Raw genomic sequence first — 18,577 nt, 5'->3', positions numbered from 1 at the left:
CGATCTCACGGTCCGTGAGTTCGAGCCCCGCGTCAGGCTCTGGGCTGATGGCTCGGAGCCTGGAGCCTGTTTCCGATTCTGTGTCTCCCTCTCTCTCTGCCCCTCCCCCGTTCATGCTATGTCTCTCTCTGTCCCAAAAATAAATTAAAAAAAAACGTTGAAAAAAAAAATTAAAAAAAAAAAAGTGGATGAAGCAGAAAGCTGAGGTCTGTGGTTGCAATCCCGAGAAACCCTCGGCTATGCACAGGGATCTGATCCCACTGCCATTGGGAGTCTCCCTGGCTTCTGCCAACACCAGCTCCCTCTGGATCCAAATTCAATCTCTCTCAGCTTCCTTGTGATACCAGCATCAGAGCAAACCATTACCAGTGATTATGGTAAGAAAAAGAGGCCCCGCACAGACCTCCCCGGATCTCCTGTGAATGAACAACCAAGTTGGGTTTTCCGCGCAAAATCTACGCTTACCAAGTCAGGGCCGGTTTTTTCGGCCATTTTCTAGGGCTCCTCCCTCCCGTCCTCCATGGCTCATTTTCTAGATCAAAATCGACAACTCATGAGTAGGAAGAAAGTCACTAAGGCTGACTGCCCCGAATTATCATTTAATCTCAACAGAACTATTTATTTAGTAATTGCATTCTTGGCCTGACAGCACTGGCCAGAAAAAGATTTGTTTATTCATTACAAAAACCAATTAATGTAAAGAGGAAATAAAATCTTAAAGGTTACCCTTGGGAAGGACTTTACCAACAGTGTCGGATGAGCCCCTCGTTGAAGGAGGCAAACGAAGCCCAAAGAAGGCCACATGTCAGAATGCACACTGGTAGTTTCCATGCCAGTGTTCAACAGGGTCCCAAACTTTCAGTCCTGTGGTGTGTGTGGCCTGACCCCACTGTCGGCTCCAGAGGTGATGGGTGGGCATTAGAGAACGGGAAGGCCCCGCTCGGACCCAGTGCACAGGCCAACACTCTGTCGTTCAGACACTGGAAGTGGCCCTTCTGTCATTTGCAGCCCCAGCAGATACCCGCGCAGAGTTAGAGGCAACTCAGATTTCCCTGTGCGCAGACAGCTCCCCTACAGGAGAGCCTTTAACGTTCCAAACAGATAAAACCGTATTTTGACAAATTTTTGTGGCTGGACCTGATAAGGATCAACAGATTTGGGGGAAACGTAGGAAATTAAACATTATCACTGAGCTCTTTAAAAAGTATGGTTTAATGGGTAACTGTGGCCGTATTAACAGAATATTACTGCTGAATGAAGAATTCACGAACGGATAAAACTGTAGAGAATTCGCTCCTAATGAGGGAGGGCAGTTCTAGTTATAACTTGAGACAAAACCTGACTCCCACTTAGGTCTCGGACTTGGACCCAAAGCTGGGCCCATTCCCAACTCCCGGGGGACAATGTCCCAATTTTCGATCTCCGAGTGTCCGGCTCCAAATCGGAGCCAATGGAGGGGTGATGCCAGTCTCGACGGCTACGTTTATTGAGCAGCTACTAGATGAAGATACTGAGCTGTGTCCTATCTGTGTCATCAAATTTGTGCCATCCTATTTGTGTCATCAAATGCCCCCAACAATCAACAGGAGAGAGGCTGATCAGAGTAGACAGTTAGCAAATGATACTGAAGGAGAGACCGTTGCACACACTGAACTCGTGTAAGATTGTATTTCTTGTCAATGAGAACACGTTCTTTAGAAATCCTAAAACTAAAAAATTGAAAAGATGAATGTCAAATATAATAATCCAATGGGCTCTGACGGACATGTTTTGAGGAGAAGGATTTATCCACAGACACTGAGGCTTAAAGCATTAGCACCCCTCGCTCACACAGCCCCTTCCACGGCCGGGAGGGACCCCAGAAAACGGTGAATGAGCACCTTCTTTATCTAAGCTTAATCACTGCACAAAAACACTTAAATGTCCTGAAACCTTATGGCTCCAGTATGAAAGAAACCTGAGAGAGGTTCCCCCACATTTGACTACAATCCTAAAACCCTACATGGCATTACCAATAACCACCTGCGAAGCAAACAAGCTTTTTTTCCTAATCCATCAAGAATAGAAAACAGGTCCCAACCAACCATGCTAGAGAAGTGCGTGTACTACCTTGCTATTCTCTTGAGGGAAAATGGCATTCCAAAATCACCGCCCTCTGAGGAAGTGATCAAGGAGTCCACAGCCCCAAAAAATGTACAAAAGAAGTCATTTTTTTGTACATTTGTACGCAAACCAACACGAGACAGCTGATTACTAACAATACTGTGCTATTTTTCGGATTTGTGATGTTCGGGACGTCAGTGTTGGGTGTTTTCTTTAAGATTTTAGTTTTTTTAAGTAACCTCTACACCCAACGTGGGGCTCGGACTTACAACCCCGAGATCAAGAGTCACATGCTCTACCGACTGAGCCAGGCACGCGCCCCTGGGATGTCAGCTTTTTAAACACATACTTTTTTAATGTTTTCTTTCATCATTTGAAATACGTGCTCATTCTTAAACCTGGTTTTGTATTTGTAACTTTACATTTTTGTCTCAAAGAGGGCTCCTAAGTTGAAGAGATGGCAGGCCACACAGAACCTGCATCTGCCCCACACACATGCCTACTGGGAGCCGGTCACAGCTTTTCGCAGACCCTCACCCGGCAGCTAGTGGCTCTTTGAGGCAGGTGCTGTTGCCCCCATTTTACAGGTGAGGGATCGGGGCCTCAAGCAGGTGAAAATGACTACCAGAGGTCACTGGCAGAAAAGTGGCACACTTAACCCGGCAGTCTGATCCAAAGGGCCCCTAGGCAGGTGCCATCCTGTCCCTGCTGGTTCTGCTCCTTCTTGGCCTGCCCACTCCCGCTGAGACAAGAAAGGGCCACCCTTCTGTGACATGGGTGTGCCTTCCTGGCCTCTGGCTGCAGGAGCTCTCCAGTGCGGCTTGGGAAGAAGGGGCTATGCCACACCCAGCGGGGCAGACAGAGCCCTATTTCCGTTCCCTGCAGAGCTGAGGGTTTAATCCTTGTCGATGGGGCAGGAGCGATGGGGCAGGAGCGGGGCTCCGCGGTGGGTCACCTTGGGGCCGCAACCTCTTGGTCAGTGACCAGCCGTGTCCTTTGAAGGTGTCTGTCTATGGTTCAGGTGATGCTGATGAGGCTGCAGCCAGGCAGGTACGGGGACAGTGGGTCCACGTGTCCGAGCCTCGGTGAGGGCGGGAGGCTGACTGCTTTAGGAAGGGACCCAAGGAGAGAGGACGGAGCGCTGGTCTGACGGCAGAAAAGGGAGCCCTGAACTGAGGGCGGAAGTATAGCTGTGGTCTCAGCTCCCCTTCCTCCCCAACCTGGCTCCTCCTCAAGGTCCCACCCCAGCCACCGGCCCCCTCTTCCCTCTCCGTTCAGAACAACTGCATCATCTGCATGATGGTCAGGGTCTGATGAACTTCCCTGCTGACTCAGTTTTGGGTCTGAAGGACCTGGTGCCCCCTGTGAGGCCCTGAACCCTCCACATCAGTCCTCTCTGTGCTCAGGACAGGACCTGCTGGGTTTTGGTACCATTTTATGTTAAAAAAAAAAAGAGAGAGAGAAAGAAAAAAAGACGAAACTGAGAGCCCCTGGCTGGCTCAGTCGGTGGAGCATGTGACTCTTGATCTCGGGGTCGTGTGTTCAAGCCCCACATTGGGCATAGAGATTACTTTATTTGTTTTCATTCATTCATTAATTAATTTATTTTGAGAGAGAGAGAGCATAAGCAGGGGAGGGGCAGAGCGAGACAGAGAGAATCCCAGGCAGGCTTTGTGCTAGCAGTGTGGAGCCCCGATGGTTCAGGGTGCAATCCCAGGAACCATGAGATCATGACCTGAGCCGACATCAAGAGTCCGAGGCTGAACGCGCTGAGCCACCCAGGTGCCCCGTAGCGATTACCTTTTCAAAAAAGATGTAGCCGCAGGGCAGTGTGCACTTTACCCTCTTGGAGCAGTGAGGAACCCAGGGAAGCAGCAGAAGCCAAGATCTTGGATTTTCCCATTAAAATAGTGTTACTGGTCATTATGTGCCCCCCCCCCAGGGTCACCACTCTACTCCCCCCACCAGCTTGAGGGTCTATATATGCAAAGTCCCAGAGAGAGAGAGAGAGAGAGATGCCCACTTCCCAAACAGATGGGATGTGCTAACAAATCTAGAGAACTAAAGTGTCCTGAGAGGGAGGGAGGGGCAGAGGCGGGCAGAGCACTGGAGGCCCCTCCACCTTCCTCACAGGCGAGGCCTCTCCCAAGACCCACCCTGCACACGGAGGCGGGGAGGGGCAGCGTTAGCCCCCCATCCCGAGGTTGGTGTCTCAGCAACAATGGAGGCTAGTTACCCAGGGGACTGTGACCAGCTGATGTTTCCAATGGCGCTCAACATTCACGTCGTCCAGCCTTCCCTTCCAAAATCCCAAGCTCATCAACCCCCTTCCAGGCAGTAATATTTCTCACTGCAAATTAAAATACACGAGCCTTCTGATTTGCTACACCTGTCCCGTGAGCTCAGTTAACAGGTGCACCTTGGGAACCACGTGTGCTCCTCCGGGCTAAGGGCAGTTCATGGAGGTGACATGACACAGGGGCTCGCCTTCACCTCACCCAATAGTGCTGTCAGCCAGAATGACCCCCGGGGACACGGCTACCTTCTGAGCAAGATACACAGGCAGAGTCCACGCCCAGCAGATGGCAAGTGTTGGAAATCTTGGTCGAGGGAGGGATGGAATGAGGGACTGCTCGGTCTGCCCTGGGAAGGGATGCATCCATCAGAAGGGACACACTTGAACTTCTCTGACTGCCATAACATCCATTTAAAAGATGAGAGGCAGTGCTCCCTTTGGCAGCCTACATATAAAATTGGGACAATACAGAGATGATTAGCAAGGTCCTTGTGCAAGGCTGACACACAAATTTGTGAAGCGTTCCAGATTTTTATGTTAACTAACTGGAAGTAAAATAAAAACTAACCAACTAAGTAAATAAATAAAAGACGAGAGCCAGACGGCAGGGTGGGTGAGCACACAGGCCATTTGCAGCCTTTGCCAAGCCATGAGGACGTAGGCAAGTCATTTCACCTCTTAGTGCCTTACTGTCCTCACCTGCAAAATGGAGATGTAATAGGGCCAGCCTCGGAGGGTGGGCAGGGAGGAGGGTTAAATAAACTGACATATGGAAATACCCACAGGTATGCATAGCTCAGGCTGAATTCCATGCAACTGTTTACTACTATTATGTAGAAAAGAAAGAGAATTAGAACAAGAGTTAAGAGCCAACTTAAAGAATTATTTGCTCATTATTTACATTAACTGCCTGAGACCAGCCTGCTTTCTCCTAAGCATAAATTTTAAACCTTTCCTCCACTTCTTTCTCTGCAGTTTAAGCTCTCAGGAAGCCACTGAAATGTTTCCACACTTGCAGTGAACACAGCAAAATGTACCCAGGTGTGGAATCACTATGTTGTATGCTTGAAACGAAGGTAACATTATGTGTCAACTATAGTTCAATTTAGAAAATTTATTTGTTAGTGTTTTTATTTATTTTTGACACAGAGACAGAGCATGAGCAGGGGAGGGGCAGAGAGAGAGGGAGACACAGAATCCGAAGCAGGCTCCAGGCTCCGAGCTGTCAGCACAGAGCCCGGTGTGGGGCTTGAACTCATGGAGTGTGAGATCATGACCTCACACAAGTGAGTGTGAGCCACCCAGGTGCCCACAATTTGGAAACTTTTTAAAAAAGAAACCATTGAGGGGCGCCTGGGTGTCTCAGTTGGTTAAGCTCGGTTGGTGGGTTGGAGCCTCACGTCTGGCTCTGTGCTGACAGCTCAGAGCCTGGAGCCTGCTTCTGATTCTGGGTCTCCCTCTCTCTCTCTGCCCCTCCCCCACTCACACTCTGCCTCTCTCTTTCTCTCCCTCTCTCTCTCAAAAATAAATAAACATCTAAAAAAATTTTTACTAAAAAAAAAGAAAGAAACCATTGAAATTGTTTCCTGGAATTTATTAGGAGTTCCTGATAGTTGCCACAGCTCCTTGAAGACCGTGGAAAAACTTTTGTGTTCTTAGTTCCAGATCTCGAACTGGTTCTATTTTTAAAAAGGGGGGGGGGGGTCGATAGTTCTCCCCCTCAGAACATCAGAACTAGAACAAGCTTGCCGACCTTAATGATAAAGCCCTCAAATTCCAGCACTGTTTGTAGGGCACTGCCCTTGAGTATGTGGGTGCCCTTAGGTGGGAGCCATGGAGGTGAACTGAACACTTGAACGGTTAGTTTTTAAACCTGTTTTTCCCGAGGCGACCAGGGAACTCATTGTAATACATCTGTCATAATTAAGACATCACTTGGGGTCCCAGATGTGAGAAATGGGACAGCCTGTGGATTATCGCTGTAAACTTTGGGCATAATGGAACATTCTGGTTGTGTGGGGAGATGATGCAACTCTACAGGGGAGAACACCCCCAGGCTGGTTAGTTCAGGGGGCTAAGTGCCCCAAATGCTGAGTCTCCCCAGTATGCTCCCCTTAGATCAACCCCCACGTTCATGGAATGATCCCCCGTCTACTGCTCGTGAGGCAACGGTCTATTGCTTGAACATCCACAACTTCCCAATTTATCCTAACCAGCCAGCCTTCCCAGCCGAGGACATAATCCACACATTGGCCTATACACGATGGCGGGGCCTGCCCAGGATCCTAAACTTGACTTTTCAGCCCAACGTGAGGAACCCAGAGAGGGGAACCTTCTATAGCGAACCTTCTATAGCAGGGGGTCGGCCAACTACAGCCTGCAGACCAAATCCACTCCACGGTCTCTTTTGGCTACTAAAATTTTTTTGGAACACAGCCACACCCGTTAGGTTACGCACTGCCTACGGCTGCTCTCCCACTACAGGGGCAGAGTTGAACAGTTGCAACAGAAAACCACACGGCCTGCACAGCCTAAAATGTTTACTATCTGGCCCTTTGGAGAAAAAAAAAAAAGAGGGGATGACAAAAGCCATCAGAATATTTACAGAAGTTCCTGATGGCCTATGAGTCATGGTTTAGAAGGAACAGTGGCCTGCTCAATTAGCAGAAGGAAATGTGGGTTCAAGTACAGGCTCCACCAACAGACTTGGCTTTGTGAGGTCATGCAAATATTCCCCCCCCCCCCCCCCCCCCCGCCTTCCATTTCATTCATAGAATAGGATTAGTCATGGGTGGCAAATGCATGACAAATAATAAGCGAATGCCCCCAACATATGCATCTTGAACACAGGACAAGAATTACTATTTGTGATCTGAAGGGTAAGAGGTCCTCTCTGGGTACTGCAGTATTTTGCAGCTGGGACAGGAGGTGCTCCCACTTAGCCAGCAGCACAGGACATGTTGTTTTCATTGGGTGCTTACGGAGCGCGGTGACCTGAGGCACTGAGCTGGTCCAGCCCCGCAGGGTGACTCCAACCACAGACAGTTTGTGATAAGGGTGATTCGGGTCGCCCCAGGCTGGGAGAGTCAAGGAATGTTTATCTCAGTTTTTAATCTTTTTTTTTTTTCTTTAAGTTTATTTATTTGAGATACTGTGAGCCAGGGAGGGGCAGAGAGGGAGGGGGGGAGGACAGTGGATCCGAAGCGGGCTCCACACTGTCAGTGCAGAGCCCGACGCGGGGCTCAAACTCATGAACTGTGAGATGGTGACTGGAGCCGAAATCGAGTCAGATGCTTAATCGACTGAGTCACCCAGGTGCCCCTACTCATTTTTTTTTTAAAAACGGCAAGATGTGCATAGTGCCTGAGAGATAGGGTAGGACTTCAGAAAAAGGAAAAGGGAAGGGAGAACTTCCTTTGTTCTTTCCTTCCCTGAGCAGCAAAGCAAATAAATACTGGGTATGTTCAGAGGACCATGGGAGAGACTGGTTCGTCTGGGCAAGAGGATGGTTCATGGGAATTACTGGGAAGATGGCTGGAAAGGTAAAGTTGAAGACAGATTAAGAAGGAACCTGAGAGCTATCTCTCTCTCTCTCTCTCTCTCTCTCTCTCAAAATTAATAAATAAACTTAAAAAAAAAAGAACCCGAGTTCAAAACCCACAAGTTTGTATTTTATCCTAGACAAGCGGGAACCACTGAATGTTCTAGGGAAAATAGGAGATGATATCATGAATGTGGTATTTTAGAAACATTAATCTGGCCATGATATATAAAATGAATCAGAAGAATCTGAACTACAGAGGAACTGAAATTGAAACACAGGAAACAGTATGTATCATATTGATGGAAACATTGTTTTGATGGGGAAAAGAAACAACTCTTTCTCTTCGTTTTAACTTACCGTTTCCAATCTATGTGTCCCTGGTATCTCCTATATGTCTCATCATTGTTTTTCATACCTACTAAGTAAGCAAAGCTGGAACGAGCGAGGAAACATTTCAAGAAAAACAGTTCAACCACAAAGGTCAGGTCTCGGTATAAGGTATCAGCCTTTTGTGAGATGTATGTAATCAGGTATAGTAGTTGGCCTTTAATTTCAAATCCCAAGCAGAGGGAAAGATTTTTATAGTTAACATAAGGAGGGTTATATTTTCTCTCTCTCGTGTGTGTGTATGTGAGAGAGAGAGAAAGAGAAAGAGAGAGAGGGAAACCCCAATTTCCTCACTTATAACCCCCAGGAAAGGGTAGTCTTCCCTGCATCTGGTTTCATTAGAAATAACTGTGCCCATTCTAAGCGTCTGCGGTCCTCACACTTGCCAGCATTCTGCCACTGGATGGGCTGCTGTCCCCTCACACACTGCCCGGGCCTCAGACATCTGTATGCACGGTGACGGTACAGCTGGAGTGGGAGACAGAACGGAGCAGAGGTTGGAGATGCTGCTTCACAGCAGACGGGGGCGGGCTTTCTACCCGCCAGTCTTTTCTACCCGGGAGACCTGCTCAGGTTACCTGCTTTCTGAGCTGAAGGTTCCCACCTGTAAACCAGGGGTGATGAGGGGGCGCCTGGGTGGCCCAGTCAGTCAAGCGTCTGACTCTTGATTTCAGCTCAGGTCATGATCCTGGGGTCATGGGATCGAGACCCCGCATTGGGCTCCACACTGAGCATGCAGCCTGCTTAAGATTCTCTCTCTCTCTCTCTCTCTCTCTCTCTCTCTCTCTCCACCTCTCTCCCTCACTTCTCTCTCTCAAGTATTAATTAATTAACTAATTAAAAGGGAAAGAAATGGGGGTGATGAGTACCCACCTCGGGAGCCTCAACTAGGAAAACTCCCGCAAAATGCTTTGAACACCGTGACTGGGACCGGATAAGTCAGGCTGCCGTCCTTTGCTTTTTGGGGTGCAGTGACATGTGGCTGAGATAATCCAACTCAATCGCAGCTTTTTTTTATTTGCTAGGTGACAGGCACTTCCTTAATTTGATTACCATATGCCTAATACACAGACTCTTTTCCCCCTTGGAGTACATCACCAGATTCCTAGAGGACCAGAGCCCTGGAGACTGAAAGTGCCCAGGGACCGGGGCGTCAGCAGCCTGGCTACAGTGCTGCCTTCTGCGAAAGTTCCCAGCCGGCCCATGCAGCGGCACAAGCCCCCAGTGTCCTCAGAAGAGACAAGAGCCTGGGATCTGCAACCTTGAGTGGGAGACCTCAGCGGCCCCTCCCCCCAAGCTGTTCAGGACTTTTCTCCGACTCACTCAAGAGCTAGAAGCCAGTCTGCTCACTTCTTTTTCTCCATCCTCAAAGTCACATTAAAAAAAAAAATTAAATCCTAATTGTCACTGTGGAAAACTTGGAAACTAGAAATTAAAAGGGGGGGGGAAGATATGCATGGATATAACCCCATGGCCCAAAGCTTCTTTCTACACCTCTGTTAATTCAGACTGTCTTCCAGGTTTTTCTATTCATACAACAAAAGTGAGATCACACTGTAAATACACTTGGTGCCCCGCATTTTTTTCCTTTTACCCCTTCACAGGGTATGAAATCTGTTTCTACGATAAAACTTTGAGTGTCGGGTGGGCTGAAACCACATTAGCCTCGACGTTGCCCCTTCTGTGTGCCTGGCACATAGTAGGTGCTTAATAAACAATGCGGAAAGGGGTGCCTGGGTGGCTCAGTCGGTTGAGCGTCCGACTTCGGCTCAGGTCATGATCTTGCGGTCTGTGGGTTCGAGCTCCGCGTTGGGCTCTATGCAGACAGTTCGGAGCCTGGAGCCTGCTTCGGATTCTGTGTCTCCCTCTGTCTCTGCCCCTCCCCTGCTCACACGCTGTCTCTCTCTCAAAAATAAATAAAGATTAAAAACAAAAATTTTTTTTTTCAAAAAATTTTTTTAACGTTTATTTATTTTTGAGACAGAGAGAGACAGCATGAACAGGGGAGGGTCAGAGAGAGAGAGAGGGCGACACAGAATCTGAAACAGGCTCCAGTCTCTGAGCTGTCAGCCCAGAGCCCGACGGCGGGGCTTGAACTCACGAACCGCGAGATCATGACCTGAGCCGGTCAGACGCTTAACCGACTGAGCCACCCGGGCGCCCCCAAAATTTTTTTTTTTAATGCGGAAAGAGTGGATGCCTGCACCGCCTTATGTAGGAGAACCAATGGCTCAGCCACTCTCATTCTGTTGGAAACGCACGTCACCTCCAGTGTTCTGCTACTGTGCCCCATATCAGATGCGTAGCCTCTTTCATACGTGGTGCGTGTGGCTCTACGTCCCTACGGCGAATTCCCAAAAGTGTAATCGCGGGGTCAGAGTACTCACATTGTACGGCCTTGGATCCCTACTGCCAAATGGCTCTCCTCCTGTGATCTTATATCCTCCCCCTGTGATCTAGGAGATGGAAAAGCGTGAACTTCCTCCATGGAGCGAGTGCATGACTTAAGAGGAAATTGTAGAATCCCTCAGTAGGTGTCTCCATGAGGAATTAAGGGCCGCACTGGAAGCTCATTTGATATCTCGCAACCCCACACGGTACAGAGCATCTTCTTGAACTTTGATCAGTCTCCTTCTAACATCGTCTCTGTTGAAAACTACCACGTAGTGCCGAATTTGGAGAAGTACCAACTAACTCCCTGCCGTCTCTATCTTCCAGAGTAGGAAACACCCCCCATCTCCCAGGACGCAGCATAAAACCCAATCTTTCCATATAAACAGTGACCCACACCAAATCTGTCTCTGGCACCAAGTCTGTTTTGCTTGACTTGTCTATAAATATCTACAGTTAAAAGTAAAAGTCCATAGCGGTTTCCAACTGTTCCAAATGTCTTTTTTTTTCATACACGCATGCATTAAAGATATACTGTTAACCTCGAAAAAACACACTTTTAGGAAAAGTTTTGCTCTTCCTAACATAAATCATCAAAATAGGGGTGTCTGGGGGGCTCAGTCAGTTAAGCATCCGACTTCGGTTCAGGTCATGATCTCACAGTTCGTGAGTTCAAGCCCTACGTCTGGCTCTGTGCTCACTGCTTGCTCAGAGCCTGGAGGCTGCTTCGGATTCTGTGTCTCCCTCTCTCTCTGTCCCTCCTCCACTTGCATTCTGTCTCTGTCTCTCTCTCTCTCAAAAAATACATAAACATTAAAAAAATTAAAAACAAATAAATCAGCAAACTCTATCCCAAATGAGTATGTCTATCAGAGTATTTTATTTGATTATTCCTCTCCCCCACCCGCCCCTGCCCCCGCCCTGCCCTGTAGGTCAAGGAAGTCATTTGTGAAAATGAAAACAGCTGTGTAGATCCCGATCCAGAAAGCCCCAAGCTCCCACTCTACGTGGCTAGCGGCCATTTGGAATCCAGCAGAAGCAAGCATCAACCTCCTCGCAGCCCTAAGTGCTGTATCCCAAGGCACATAAGAAACTCTGGATTCAAATCCCACCTCTGTCCCAGAATTAATTACTGTGTCAACATAACCTTCTGTGTCCTTGCTTCTCCATCTTCAAAATGGGTTTTTTTGTTTTCCTGCAATGTTCTGTGTTTCACATGAACATGACAAAGACCTGAAGCATAAACATCGTTCGCATGTTCTGAGAGGCAAAGCACCTCTCCAAATTCAGTGTATTTCTTTGTCATGACTTCTGTTTTGTTAACAGTCGGACACATCACTTCTATCCGAATCTTCCCCACCCCTTGGTTTCTAACGGCAATGTTATCAGCATATCTCCTAACCTTTGGAATCATCTGTGATTGAAAAAAAATCCATATGGCTCTTCACCATCACTAATACTAAGCTGCTCTTTGCCTTATAACCGTTTTTATAAACACACACACACACACACACACACACACAATAAGTTAGTCCAAACACTTTTCTTTGACTCAAAATAAACCACAGGCCTCCCGGACTGAACAGATAAAAATCTCAAAGCTCATGTTCACATCCATCCATGAGAGAAAGGTAATAGTTCAACATGTCACACAACAAGTCAATCAGAGGATTGAGAAATAAACACAGAAGTTCTGAAGTCCATGTTTCCAGTTTCCCTGTGATATGAACAAGACAGAATTTATGTGAGAAGAAAATGCCAAGGTGACATTTAGAATTACCATGTTTTGGGGGCGGGGAGGGGGTGCGGGAGGCCGACTTATAGGACCTTTTGCATTCTCTTTTGGAGCCGTGACCTTGCCAGATCTACAGCCCCATATGCATACGGGGTCCAGCCAAGTCACCACGGGGATCCGATAGCCTTGCCCATGGACTTCTGCCTCCCTCAGCAACTTAAAGGGAGTTTGCTGCTTGAGGAGATGGGCTCGTGGGGAGAATCAGAAAGCCAGCTCTCTCAAGAAACCCAGTCGGCCTAAAAGTCAGACTTCTTGAGTTAAGAGGAATGGACTATGGGGGAGGGGGCTGGAAGTGGGGCCCAGCAAGAGGACAGAACAGAGGGCTAACATGAGGGTACCCCGGCCACTACAGGCACAATGGCCACGTCCCCTTATTCCTAAGCCACGGACAGTGTCAGGGTCTGCTTGCTGCACAGGGGCAGAGCCACTGGGCCCGGTCTACTCCAGAGGAGCCCTCCTGCAGCCCGTGACACCCCCCCACTGTTGCACCTGCTGAGCCAGGGGATGGCAGGAGAGGAGTGCCCGCTCCCACCTATGGGAGCTCCCGAACTGACCCAGCTCTAGCCCTTTTCATGGCATCTTCACATTCTCCCAACCTCCACAGAGTTGCTTCTAGACCAGGACTTCATGAGATGTGTTCTGCAGAATGTATTATTTTACTGAGCTCCTGATATCACAGCTTCATGGAGGAGTGGACCAGGCCGAGAGCGTTATGAGTAATTATGCCTCTAGCATTGTGTTCGCTGAGGTGCAGATCTGTAAAGGTCTCCTGTGACCCACAGCTGCCATCTACACCTTCTCTCCCAGGTGTTTGGAGCCCGTGGCCCCAAAGGCAGGATTCCCTTCTCCCATTCATTCTCCTTCCTCCTCCTCCTTCTCCTTGGTGAACACCCTGTGTTGCAACCTCCTCAATTCCCTGGAGCCCTAACCAATCCACCATAAGTCTACCCTGAAACTCTGTCCCCTTGAATGAACCCTGGAACCACTCTGGACTTCAGCGTCTTTTTCTGAAAGAGAGGGGCAGGAGCGGCTCTTCTCCAAAGTTCTTTCCGGTGAAGAAAATAAATATTCTATATTTTATCTTCTTAAAACTTTGTGCCCTGTGCCTTTGACAGAAATAACTCTCCAGGCTTGCCTGTTAAAGGAATCTGGAACATTCAGCACGCCAGAAAAGTCCCCCAGGTCTAGCCTTTTCTTCCTTGGTATGTATGGGACATTGCATGGCCTGGAGGCAACATTGGTTTAAAGAGGGAGGTCTCAGCCTTCCAACTGGCACTCGGGTGCTCTGGATGAATCCTAAGGTCTTTTTCAGAGTGACGAGCCCAGGATTTTCCAAGTACAAAGCTCAAGCTGATGAACACAGGCCCAGACAGCAGAAGAGAAAAGCCATTGTTGATTGAACACCAAAACAGACACGGACTTTACAAACGGTGGCTCTCCGGTTGATGTCAGTGCCAGGGTGCTGATGTCATCCAGAGAAGGGCAGGGTGAGTCAGCCAGTTCTCCACCATCAGCCCAACCCCGGGAAGCATCCCACGGCGCCCGGATGCTGTCAGGTAAGATGAAGACCATCTGGTAACGTGAGGTTCTGAATACCCCACCTGGCTGTCGGGAAATGGAATTCCACAGATCAGGACCCTAATCCTAAGAATGACCACTGACCGCCCGCGTCCTGCCCCTCGGCTGACAGTTCTGGAAACGGAGCCTCTGGGCCATGTTACCATTTAGCAAGGCTCTCCCTGAGCTGGCCTTTGGATTGCTACGTCTTGGGTTCACCGTGTTCCCTGTCAGGGATGTGTCACCATGCAGATGGCAGTCTGAGAACAGGCCAGGGTGTATGGGATGCTGCCACGTCTCTGTGTTCATTCTGCAGAATTACCGTAGCTCCAGGGTGACAGTCCCACAAGTAAAATCTTCATCGCTGCCGCCTGCCTGTCTTAACACTTCAGAGTCACTTTTTTTATTTTTGAGCGTATTTGCTCGCTACCCGTCTGAAAAAATTGCGAAGGCTCGTGTGTGTGTGTGTGTTATATGGTTTACATCGAAAGAGCTTTTAAAAACCACAAAGTGTATCTTTGGAAGTCGTCACTCAGGTATGGGTGGTTGGGGACTACAGAGTTTCTGAAATCGTTTGGATTCCAGAAACCACTCTAAGCACACCTCTTGCCTCGTCTCCCTCTCAGCACACTGAATCCACTTGATACAAAAGGGAGGATTGTTCTGACGGAGTCATTTCAGAGAGCGAGAAGGAGCCACACCTTAAAAGCCCCTACCTGAAGCTGATGACTTACCCACTATTGCCAAGTATCTAAAATCGGGTGCCCTAGTTCATACTACTGTGTAAGTGACTAACCTCAAGGTCATTCCCTGGAACAAGGCTGGAGAGAAGCAGGGATCCATGTGTCCCCCCAAGAGGTAGAAAGGTGTGTTATGGGGGCGTGTCCTAAGGGGCAGGGAGGAAGAAAGGCAAAAGGAACAGACTGAGAGCACTCAGAACAAGAGGCCATTGCACTATTTTTTCTAGACGTGACCCTGCTTCTTCTTCATTTGTCTGTAAAAAGAGGGGCGTCCCATGACAGTGACCTTCCAAGGAAGAATAACTCATCCACTCTTGGCTTAACTGGTGTCCGAGCAGAGCCACTGTGGAGAGGCTCCTTGGCCAAACCCATCTCTATCTCCCGGCATTCCTGGGGGAGAGCGGAATGAGCACAGCTGAGACCATCAGTGCCATCACGGAAGCAGCACTAATACGGACACAGGGGGTGCCGGCTCATTCTCCCCAGCCAGGTGTCCAGGCTGGCGAGGCCATCTGGGTTAGGAAATGTGTGCTCTAAAGCCTGCTGGGGGAAGCCCGTTTTGATGGGGAGCTAAAAATCAGCCAGCTTCAAGAAGTCTCTTCAGCCCTGGCGCCCATCAAGGTGCGGGGCCTTGGAAACGGACTATTTCCCCTTATGAACAGCCCTGAGAACACGAATGTGTCCACGTTCAACAGCCTGTGGGCCAGGGGCCAGTGAACAAGTCAGCTCCAACAGGAAACACAGGAAAAAAGACTGGGAAGAAACTAGATTTTGGTTTCAGGTTTCCAAAAACCTAAAGATATAAAGCAAAAATGAAACCCTTTTAAGAAATGCCCATCTAAACTGTAACCACTATACCTTTAAAATTCTTTGTATACTGATGAAAGCGGTAACAAACGTGAAAGATGAACGTAAATTGTGCCAAATGATGACACGGTCTCTTTGAAAAAAGGTAGCTCCAAAATTTGAAAGATGAGTGAAAACCCACCGTGGGTGAAGATGTCAAGAAAGAGACATTCTCGTTCAGTGTTGATGGAGGTGTTAGTGAGTCCTGTCATTTTTGGAGGGATACTTAGCAATATTTATTAAAGCTGAAACGCACATTGGCTTTGACCCCACAAATTTCATTGCAGGGATTCACTGTCTAGAAATGCACAATTGTGCAAAAATATGCATGTACAAGAATTCTTTCAGCATCACTGGCAATAGAGGAAAACTGGAAAGAACTCCACGTCCATCAAAAAGGGATCGATTGGTCAATCCTAGTGCATTTGTATCATGGAAACCTACAGGTGTGTGTGTGTGTGTGTGTGTGTGTGTTTTAATAGGTTCCATGCCCAACGTGGGGCTTGAAACTCACAACCTCGAGATCAAGAGTCACGACTCCACCGACTGAGCCAACCAGGCGCCCCAAAACTTGCAGCTTTTAAAAGAAACAAGGAAACCGAGGTGCTTACGAGAATAGATGCTCGGAGAGAATAGCGCAGTGCAAACTGAAGACCAAGCCTATTTTTTGTAAGATAGTAGAAGATATGTTAATATATGCACACAAAAAATCTTTGATGGGTGGATCACTAGGGACTTGAAACTTTCCATGATAGCATTTCTAAGTTTGTTAGGATTTCGTGTTCTTATTTTTTAACATTGAACAATAACTTGTAATCAGAATTGGAAAAGTGAATGCCCACATCTTCACATTTAACTATCTCTCACGCTGTCTTTGCCCCTCATGCTGGAGGGGCATTAAGAACTGTGTTTCTTAGAGCTTCTAGAGAATAGTGGCTACGGGCTAGGTCTTTTCATCTCTGCCATTCCATGGTAAATGGCTCAAACTTACAACTCTTCAAATACCTTCACATTAAAGTTACTTTGTGCTTGAGAAGCGGCCAGTGTCATAGACAATGCAGGGCTGTGAGTTGGGAGTGTCGCTCCCACAAATTTTCTTCCCATGTTCCAGTTTTGTCATCTGTAAGATTAAGGGTTGAGAGCACCTGGGTGGCTCAGTTGGTTAAGCATACGACTTCAGATGAGGTCACAACCTCACTGTTCGTGAGTTCGAGCCCCGTGTCAGGTTCTGTGCTGACAGCTCAGAGCCCGGAGCCTGCTTTGGATTCTGTGTCTCCCTCTCTCTCTGCCCCTCCCTCACTCATGCTTGCACTCTCTCGCTTTCTCTCTCGTGTGCAAAAATAAATAAACGTTAAAAAAATTTAAAAAAAATAAAATAAGATTAAGGGCTTGAAGAGAATCATCTCTTATATTCTTTCATATAAAGACCTTGGCCGCTCCCTGACCAGACCCTCCACGAAAGGGATACCCAGTGGGCATTTGCTAAAATACGAGACAGAGACAGGGCCTGAATTCAGGACACCATGGGAAAAGGAACAATTGAGAAAAGTCTTAACCGGCATCATCTGGAGTTAGTGTAGAGTCAGCCAAAGGAAAAGAGCAAAAAGGCTTTATTGCCCTGGGAGAAAAGCACATTTTTGAGGTTCTCCACTAGAGAACTGAATGTTTGGAAATATGTAGGGATGGTTTGGGCTGTCACAATAATGGAGAGAAGGCGGAAGCGACCAGCATTTAGCGGGTGGGGCAGAGGTGCTAAACTTGCCACAGGGACCAGGACAGCCACCCATTAGTCCCATCCATGCAGCCCTCGGATTAACACTGACAACTGCTGGCCCACCAGCCATCAGCTTCTGTACCTGTCCAAAGGCCTGGTGCCAGGGGCCAGCGCTAGGTGCTGGGGGAGGTGAGGGGCAAAGGAAAACGAGGTGGCAAGACGGCCAAGATACCAGCCACACGGCCCACCCTCTGCACGCTCCTCTACTCCCCAAAGTGGTCATTCTGGATCTTCTACTCTAATTGTAGAAGATTTAACACACTGATAAATACTTAACACTCCCTTTAACACACACTGATAAATACTTAAAACTCCTTGGAGGATACATCTCTATAGTTACATGCCTGACTAAATCCTAACTATAAAAGAAGATTTGGGCCCGGTAGGTCCAAGGCCTTCGTATTAGGTCTTGGAGCCCATTCTCCCTCTTGCCAAGTTTAAGGCCACCATTGTCTGCTGTAAGCTCCGAGAAACAAAGACCTCACGTGCCACTTTTCCTACGGCATTCCTAGCACCAAGAACAAGGGCTGGCACATAGTAGGTGCTCAGTTAAAAAAATTTTAATGAATAAGTGAACGAATGAGGTAATGGGAAAGGCACAGTTTTAGGAGGCAGTCAGGATGGGTTAGCTATTTATAAGCCATATGGTCCTTGGCAACTCACTTGGCCTTCACGAGCCTCCTCTTCTGGGGAGAACAGCAACTACCACCTTCCAGGGCTTTGGGGAAGATGGGGGTAATATACAGAAGACGTCTAGCATGTCTGGATCATAGCAGCTTCTCAGAAAATGGGAACTAATTGTACACTATTATTAACAACACCATTATTGGTGCCCCCGGGTGGCTCAGTCGGTTAAGCACCCGGCTCTTGATTTTGACTCAGGTTGCGATCTCACGGTTCATGGGATCGAGCCCCATGTTGGGCTCTGCACTGACAGTGCGGAGCCTGCTTGGGATTCTCTCTCTCTCTCTCTCTCTCTCTCCTTTTCTCTCCTTTCTCTCTGCCCCTCCCCTGCTCTCTCTCTCTCAAAACAAATAAACTTAAAAAAAAAAAAACCTTTAAAAAAATAACACCATTATTAATAACTCCAACTCCTACCACAGCTCGCATCTGTTACGATCGTAATTACAAAAGTTACACAATT

The 18,577-nt window shown here is 48.0% G+C and overlaps 1 protein-coding gene and 1 non-coding gene across 2 annotated transcripts in view; one reads left to right on the top strand and one right to left on the bottom strand.

Annotated features, from left to right (window-relative positions):
- Nucleotides 1-18,577, bottom strand: part of FOXN3 (forkhead box N3) — a 297,410-nt gene that overhangs the window by 240,395 nt on the left and 38,438 nt on the right. The window lies entirely within an intron of this gene.
- LOC125910467 (U6 spliceosomal RNA) lies at nucleotides 4,830-4,933 on the top strand. The gene has a single exon (XR_007453977.1). It is a non-coding gene; the product is annotated as a U6 spliceosomal RNA (small nuclear RNA).

This window comes from Panthera uncia (assembly GCF_023721935.1).
Source record: "Panthera uncia isolate 11264 chromosome B3 unlocalized genomic scaffold, Puncia_PCG_1.0 HiC_scaffold_1, whole genome shotgun sequence".
Classification (NCBI taxonomy): Eukaryota; Metazoa; Chordata; class Mammalia; order Carnivora; family Felidae; genus Panthera; species Panthera uncia.
Note: the sequence above shows the minus strand (reverse complement) of the source record. Positions and strands in the feature narration are given on the sequence as shown.